Genomic DNA, 6,886 nt, shown 5'->3' with positions numbered 1-6,886 from the left:
ACGCATTACATTATCATGAATGTTGTAATATTTTATGCATTCATTTTGTTTTGCTTTTCTCTAAAAAAAAAATTTTTGGGTTCTGCATAAAACAAGATATCAAAAATAACCAATTTGCCCTCACATACTTGCCAGCAGGGCTTCGTGAGCATGAGCCTGGGAAGAAACCCTCTTTGGGCTTTACAATACCTTTATATAAATTCTACTCATGTTTACTTAATAATTGGGTAATTGTATTACACAGTATCTATCTTAAGATATTAGCAAAAAAGACGCCATTCATGTCATCTCAGCATGTTTTAGGCCTCTTTTTTATGCCCTACGATTAAATAGGATGCTGCCAAAGCCCAGGCTAATAGCAGAGTAATAATTTTTGTACAGCATGTACAGTATGTTGAAATCATATACAGTACAGGCCAAACATCTGGACACACCCTCTCATTCGTGTGTTTTCTTTATTTGCATGACTATTTATAGTGTAAATTCTTACTGAAGGTAATAAAACTATGAATGAACACGTGTGGAATTATGTATGTGCAAAAAAATGTGAAATAACTAAAACATGTATAATATTCTAATATCTTCAAAGTAGCCACCCTTTGCCCTTTTTTGCACATTCTTGCCATTCTCTTGATGAGCTTCAAGAGGGACTCACCTAAAATGTTTTTTGACTTCATAGGTGTGCCTTTTCAGGTTTCATTTGTGGAATTTATTGCTTTATCAATGGGTCAGGGACCTTCATTTGTGTTGCATCGAATGGGGTGTGTCCAAAGTTTTGGACTGAACTGTATTTTGGTTATATGTAAGACTGCTAGTTAGTCCGGGTTGTTAGAGTATTGTAGCAAAGCACTCTTAATATGTTGTTACAAGTTCATTGGGACACCATCTGACACAATGAGTTATTTCATGAAAAGATTCAAGCTGTTATGGAAGAAGGAATTGGTTGTTGATGTGTTTCATGAGTTTGATTGTTTTAAGTGGTAATATGCCAAAGTTAATATGTAAAAACAGCAATTTTTTTTTTTTTTTTAAATCAACTCAGGTTCGCCTATGACCGTCGATGGCAGGCAACAACATTAACTACAGTTGTGTTCAAAATTATTCAACCCTTACAGTGGATTAGTGTTTTTGCAAGTTTGACATTCATTTTTCATCTTGTTTATAATGATATCAAATAATGACATGTCAAATAGACAAATACAACTGAAAGAACAAAAATATCCATCCATCCATCATCTGCCGCTTAATATGGGGTCGGGTCGCAGGGGCAGAAGCTTTAGCAGGGAAGCCCAGACTTCCCTCTCCCCAGCCACTTCAACCAGCTCCTCCGGCGGGATCCCAAGGCGTTCCCAGGCCAGCCGAGAGACATAGTCTCGCCAGCGTGTCCTGGGACGTCCCTGGGGCCTCCGGCCGGTGGGGCATGCTCGGAACACCTCTCCAGGGAGGCGTTCAGGAGTCAGTGTAGTTAGTCAGTGGAGTGGCCGCCATATGTAAAGAGAGCTTTTCCGGTGAAAATTTTTGTGAATAGATGCTTAAATCCCTGAATTCTTTATACTGTAGATATGGACGTAAAACAGTCTTGATTCTTGGTTAAAAGCAAAAAGACGTGCAGTTAGAATTTATTTTACGTAAATATGTCGAAGTACGATGCTAGTCCGTTAGTCAATGTAGCGGCCGCCAAATGTAAACAGAGCTTTTAAGGTGAAAATTCTTGTGAATAAATGCTTAAATGCCTGAATTCTATATAGATATGGATGTAAAGCTGTCTCAATTTTTGGTTAAAATCATAAAAAACCCCGAGCAGTAAGCATTTATTTTACATAAATATGTCGAATAATGATGCTCGTCTGTTAGACAACGGTGCGGGAGCCTTACAACAAAGAGCTTTTCACGTTGAAAATTCTTGTGAAAAACGAAAAATATAATAATGACCTTGAATCCTCGAACAAATCACTCCTGAGACAATCCTTCCTGTTTGTATGCGGTACAGCTTTCGTATTTTTTCAACCTAAATCCGGCGTTGGATTGCTGCATGTGTCGCTGTGACCGACTGCGAATAACTGAAGTGGATTGTGGGATGCCCCCCTACTTGAAGGCGTGGTGCAGTGAAGGTCGAATCTGACCCGTCGGTATCATTATGAAGTCTATGGTTGTGCTAAGTACTAAAGTTATACATAACTAAGGGGTTGAATAATTTTGTCAATGAAGTAATCACAGAGAGGTCATAAACTGGAATATTCCAAAATATATTTCTGCTATTCCAGTTGTATTTGTTTATTTGACATGTCATTATTTAATGTGATTATAAACCAGATGAAAAGTAAATGTCAAATTTGCAAAAACACTTATCTACTGTTGGGGATGAACAATTTGAACACAACTACAACAAGATGAGAATACAATTTGTTGAATATTGTATATTAGGGGTCTGTCCTTGGACCACTCCTTTTTACGTTATACATTAATAATATTATTCTTCCTAATCAATATTGTAATGTCCACTTTTTTGCTGACGATTGCATTCTATATGCTCCCGGTTCTTCCCTAGCTCTAGCTCTGACTCATTTACAGACTGCTTTTGATTCTTTACCAATATCTCTTCATAACAACAGATTAGTTTTAAATGCTGAAAAAACTAAATACATGGTTTTCTCCACTTCCACCACTTCTGGCAATGACTTATCTGGAATCAAATCCCTAAATGGTACCCAAATTACTCTCACTAACTCATACAAATACTTAGGAATTTGGATTGACAGTAAATTATCATTCAAAACCCATATTCATCATCTAATCCGTAAATTTAAATTCAATTTTAGCTTCCTGTATAGAATCAAAGGCTGTCTGTCAACTTCTAACCGAAAAATCATTGTGTTATCTTCTTTTGTTTCTGTTCTTGATTATGGGCAACATCCTGCATTGTCATGCAGCTCCATCAACTCTTCATCAGTTAAACCCGGTCTATCACAGTGCAATACGTTTCATCACCAATGACAATTTCTGCACTGATCATTGAACCCTTTATCAAAACGTTGGATGGTTTTCACTACAGTCAAGAAGAAATATCCACCTCATGTTATTCATCTAAGGCTTTACTGTGCAAACTTCCTAACTACCTCATATCTCTCCTGTCATTCAAATCCAGTAACTACTAAAACCCAAACCCGATCAACTAACTACTTAACCCTAAACATTCCACTCACACGCACTAATGTTGACAGAACTGGCTTTAGCTATTATGCTCCTCTTAAGAGGAACAAATTGCAATCTACTCTTAGACTACAGTCAATCATTCATCTTGGTGATTTTAATTATCTTTTGTCTGATGTTTTTACTGATTATTGTAACTGTTTCCGTTGGTGTATTTTTGTGTTGTCTAATATTTGTGAATGTTTCTTTGTGCTCAGGCCTCTCTTGTAAAAGAGATGTTTAAAAGGGAAATGTGAACTGAGGTTGGCCAACCATGTTTTTGAATAATATCAATGGCTAAACAATTATAAGCATATTTTCATTATTTTTTTTAACGCAACGCTTCCAGATTGTTTGTTTAACTCATAGCAACGCCCCTGACAACGAAAATGCTTTTCTTCGGCAATCTTCGGAAATCTTCAGAAATTACGTCACACCGGGAAGTGCGAGGGAAGTCCGCCATAGAACAGTATTGTTTGTTGCATTGCTTCTCGGTAAGATGCCACGGCGGTGTGTGGCGATGTTTTGCTCTCACTCAAACGAAAAGTTGTGTGAGTGGCCAAAGGATAGCATGGCACGTAAATGGGCATCTTTCGTTCGCACGAAGCGAATGAATTTCACGCCATCATCGAGTAGTGTTCTCTGCTGCAAACACTTCGAAGATGCCTGCTTCCTTAACCGGTCTGCTTATGATCAAGGATTTGCCAAAAAGTAAGTGTGATTTTTGGATAGATGACTGATGACTTTGTCAAAGCAGAGCTGCCAACTGTTGTGGAATGTACAGTAGAAGCTAGCGACGTTAGCCGAAAGCCAACTTGTGGCAATAGTCATGGCATAGTTGTTGTTGTGTTCGCTAGTGTTACGTCCCAAGGACGCCTCGCAAAGGGCGTAACATAAAACGAGCCACACAATTTCACAAGTGGCACAAAATTTACACAACAAAGTCGCAATGAATATGGTAAATGGTGTTATACTTATATAGCGCTTTTCCACCTTTCAAGGCAATATGTACAAAATGTAGATGAAGCGCGGCTTCAGGGTAAGCCCAGGCCAAAACAACAAACAAAAGGAATCTACACTTGAATCGCAACCGCTAACTAAACCCTGATCATGAAAAAGAACGAAGAAAAGACAGCCACTAACCTAGCTTCTTACGCTAAAAAAAACAGGAGAAAACGGGTTGAACAGAAATGGCGACTTACCCCTTCTTGCTTCAGTGCTCTTATTTACAGTGGTGAACAAAAACGATCCAATAACGAATAAACACAAAAGACCTCACCGAAAAAGCGGGAGTGTATCAGACTAGCGATCAAATGCAAACGAGCGTGAATGGCGAGCTAACAGCTGGCGAGGAGGACCGCGGCAGAATGGTGTCAAATGTGAACGTTGACAGCTCAAGACCCGCAGTGACTCATGGGAAATGTAGTCTCGGGACAACACTGAAGTGGTGCTTTGTAATCTGTTCGCTTGTGTGAAAAAACTACATTTCCTCACGCCATTAGACGCCACTTCCTGCCGATAGCCCCAGGAAGTAGTAGTAGCTGGTAGTACGAGGCGAGGCGGAGATGAGCGACAAGCAAAACTTCGCGGTCGAATGTGGCGGCAGTCCGCTATTATTTTGTTTTCTTATTGTTGCCACAATAAAGTGGAAAAAGCCATCAAAGACTCACCCCCCCCCCCCCCCCAACGTTTTTATATTATTATTTTATATGCATGAGCGCTGCCGGACCTGCCAAAATGAACATGCAGTCTGATTATTATTTTTTTAAACAATGTCATCAGAAACATACAATTATGTGCAAATCATGAAAATAATAACAGCCTATATCTTACCAATCTTGTAATCTCGATGGGTCTTGTCTCCATTCGATGTCAGGTAGTCTGGGCACGTTGTTTGCATCCTGATTAGCGTCTGGCTAATAGATGTACGATCCAACATAAAATTCCAACCTCCTCCTCTTCCTCCAACTCTTCAAAAACTTGGGTCTCCTCACTTGTGCTTGATCTATCACTTATATCGCTGTTTGAAGCATTGTTTGAAGGGCTTTGTAGGGCGGCCGTATGGAGTGCTGCCATCGGTGTTCTCGGTGTGACGTATCACTTCCGGGTTCGTCCCCTTTCAGGCTCGAACTTCAGAAACGCGATTATTTTGTCAAATATACAACATATAAATTATTTTTTCATGCTTTATTTGTTGGACAATGTTTAATTACTTTAATTGTGACCCTATTTGGCATGGTATGAAATTACTTCACATTACAGCTTTGAGATTTAAAGCTGTCTAAAGATTAAATAAATAAATAAATAAATAAATACATACATACATAAATCTTCAATTGTCATATTTAGCATAAATGTAATCTAAGAACGATCTGGACTATCAGTGCATTTTAAAACTGAAAATCCAAATCTAGTGAGCCTTTGAACTAAAGTTTGCCCACCCTTGGTAGTCGCTTGTGACGTGCGCGTGCGGTCGTGGCGCGTGCACGAGCCCGGAGCTCGCGTCACCATGGAAGCGCTCAGTTTGCGACCCGGATACGCCATTTTGCTTCCCGGTGTTTCTGTGTGTGCGTGCGCGCGCGCGCGAGGGGTGCGTGTGTGTGTAGTGTGTGAGCGTGGGCGCCTGATGGTGAAAATAAAATACCTCCGTAGCTTCCCAACGTTCAACAAGCCACGCACTAGCGAACCCGAAGCAAAATGTTAACGCCTTCAGAAAAGCAGCCAGCTCTGAATCCAGACATGGGAACGCGGACCACGTAACCTTTATCAGTCTCGATGAACGCCGTCGAAGTCAAAGTAAGGACGGTGAGGCGCTGCAAGGTCTGTTTTCTTACTGCTTTTCATTAACTTTGCTAGCTCGAGTCAGTCAGCTTTATTTCGCCAAGTACCGAGCTAGCTTATTACCGTGCACGTAACGTTATAAACACCAGCAACGACTAGTTTGTGTTTTCTTTACGGTGGCGTAGGGGGGTTGGTTGTTACAAGTCCACTGAAGTGCGTGGGCTGTTTCAGTCGACATTTCTGCCATTTAATACCTTGACATGTTCCATTAGATGGGAATCATGTACATCTGGCGATGTTGTCCAAACCGTGCAATTGAGTGGCAAATAGCCACAAGTGGTTGTATAACCTAGTTAAAGTGCACGTTATCGCATCACGCCAACGGGAATCGGCTCCTAAGCATGTTTACATCCATGCTGCTCTCTTCAAATAGTTAGATTTTAAATATGCATTAATATTATTATGCAAGTCTGTCCAATCCAGGCTCTACTGTGTGTAGAACTGAAGAATGATGATCTACCTTCATTTGCATTGGTTTTCTCTGGGTACTTTCTTCCACGTTCCGAAAACAACATGATAGGTTAATTGAAGACTAAATTTATCATGAATGCACAGTATAGTTGCATGCCTATACTAGACATGTGCTGATTACCGGTTTCAATGTATACCGTGGTATGAAAACGTCAAGGTTTCAAAACCGCAAAAATGTTCCGTCCTACCGTTCCTAAAGTATTAGCTATTTTTCATCCCTAAAAATGCATTGAGAAATCCCTCGCTTGCAGCTTCAAGGCTCAACCCACCCCCACTGGTTTTTGCTCAGTGTCAGGGAGTCAGCTGCGCTACACTGGAGGAGGTGAAACTCTTGAACTTTTTTCCCCATCGAAGAAAACGAAATCGCTGATATGGGAATACTTCA

At 40.2% G+C, this 6,886-nt stretch overlaps 1 protein-coding gene across 3 annotated transcripts in view; it reads left to right on the top strand.

The window, feature by feature from the left end:
- The first annotated feature begins 5,733 nt into the window (after positions 1-5,733).
- LOC130930990 (TOG array regulator of axonemal microtubules protein 1-like) overlaps positions 5,734-6,886 on the top strand; it is a 49,609-nt gene continuing 48,456 nt past the window's right edge. The window contains exon 1 of one of the 3 annotated variants that reach the window (XM_057859402.1): positions 5,734-5,985. The gene's annotated coding sequence lies outside the window, so the exon portion shown is untranslated. Of the gene's footprint in view, positions 6,010-6,886 lie in introns of all 3 variants that reach the window. The other 2 variants (XM_057859401.1, XM_057859400.1) reach the window with 2 other exon arrangements.

Source organism: Corythoichthys intestinalis, chromosome 15, assembly GCF_030265065.1.
Source record: "Corythoichthys intestinalis isolate RoL2023-P3 chromosome 15, ASM3026506v1, whole genome shotgun sequence".
NCBI classification, from domain to species: domain Eukaryota; kingdom Metazoa; phylum Chordata; class Actinopteri; order Syngnathiformes; family Syngnathidae; genus Corythoichthys; species Corythoichthys intestinalis.
The sequence above is the reverse complement of the archived record's forward strand: the minus strand, read 5'-3'. Positions and strand labels throughout refer to the sequence as shown.